Here is a 1,821-nt window from a genome sequence, read left to right on the forward strand (position 1 = left end):
TAGAATAGAATGGAAATATCATACTGAATCCATTATAAAAAGGTAAGTATTTTTTGTGTGAAATATTTCATTTATACTCATATATCACCTGATATATAGAGGGCTGTGCATGTGTGAACTGCAGTAATAAGTTTGGGGGTCATAATCAGTTACTGTAAAATCGTTTCGAACTCATGGTAACACCAGGCTTCTTTCAGAAGCAGTTTATCATTTCTCCTGCATTGCCTTATATGGGTTTTAGCTGCCAGACTTTGCTTAATAATCGAAGGTTTTAATCTTTTGCACCAAAGGACCCTTGAAGCCCATACCATCATGGAATTTATACTATGAAACATGGAAACTAGAAAAGGCCTAGTACTTCCCTGAAAATATTTTTCCTTGTGAAATGATGTTCTGCTTGCTTTTAAAATCTGCCTGAAAATTCACTTTTAAAATAGAATTTTTCTTTGCTCAAGTGTGATGTCATACGATTAATGATAATGATGATAACCCAATATTAATGGTCCACTACCATTTCAAAATATTTCAAGCAAATCTTTGTATTATACTTTTAAAGAGATCCCAATTCCAGTATATAATCTTAGTTAATACACTTCTTACACTATCGGCCAACAAACAGGAGAGACAGTGGTAGCTCTGGTTACATTGAGGAACAGAGAGCCTAAGTGATCCGATACAGGTAACCCAATCGCAAAGCCATGTGTACGAGCCTTGTCATTTAACTTTTATGGTGCCTTTCTCTTAGGACAGGGCTGATTTGTGTTATGCAGCTGCAATTAGTTTGCCCCTGTTTATCTCTTGGATATTTGTCATTTGTTTTGTATTTAAAGCTATGTCTACGAAACAGCCTATATTACTTGGAAAGGAGTAAGAAAGACACAGATGAGTTACTGATTTAGGGGTTTGTTAGTTGCCAATTACATTATCACCCAAGACTGAGGCTTAATTGATTCTAACGAGGAGCCAACCTGCTTTGTAGGTACTGCTTTCATTCCAAAGTCTGTCACCAAGCTTGTGATATAATAGGCTTCACAATAAACATTTGCTCGTACAAAATGAAAATGGAAAATTGCCAGGTCATTTTAAATTTGGGAATTAATGGACATATGAGATGAATTATAAATCCAAGGGAGAGCTTTTGAACAACCAAACTTAAAATCCTTTGCCTAAAGTTATACTTGTCACATGGAATGAACTAGGGGACCTCTTTTGTTTCTCCAAGTCTTTGGAACAGTTTATAAAATGTCAGGATTCCCTGACCTACATATGTTTGATAATATAACTCTAAAACGCTAGACATGATGTATTTACTTTTATATGTTTTTCTTATTTTCAACTCTTAGTTTGTACATCTGGGACAAGATCCCTCATGACTACTAAAAGAAAGAATAAACATGAGGCCTAGGTGCCGGGTGGCCTGTTTGTGAATAGGAGTAGAGAGAGTGCAGGAATTCAGGGACAACTGCTCTTCAACAATAACATGGAAAATAGCCAACTAACTTGAAACAATAGTAATCCCCATTTGGCAATGAATAAATCAAAGAAATAGCCATCCGATTTAATGTTAAAATCTGGATGAATTAAGTCCTTTAACTGGGGAGGAGCATTCGGGGAGGGCTAATTGTGTCACTAATCCTACTGTCGTAGTGTCCTGCTTCTCCTGTAGGCCAACTACTCCCAATGGATGAATCACTTTAAATAACAGAAATAGGTTTTCTCACCATTGCAGAGGGTAAAAGATCCTATCAGAATTTCACACATGTGGATTCCTTCTTCACGTGCAGTTCTGGGACTTCCTGCCTATCCTCACATGGCCTCTGT

The sequence above is a fragment of the Echinops telfairi genome, unplaced genomic scaffold (assembly GCF_000313985.2).
Source record: "Echinops telfairi isolate 266 unplaced genomic scaffold, ASM31398v2 ScPeMD7_7469;HRSCAF=8507_1, whole genome shotgun sequence".
In the NCBI taxonomy this organism is placed as follows: Eukaryota; Metazoa; Chordata; class Mammalia; order Afrosoricida; family Tenrecidae; genus Echinops; species Echinops telfairi.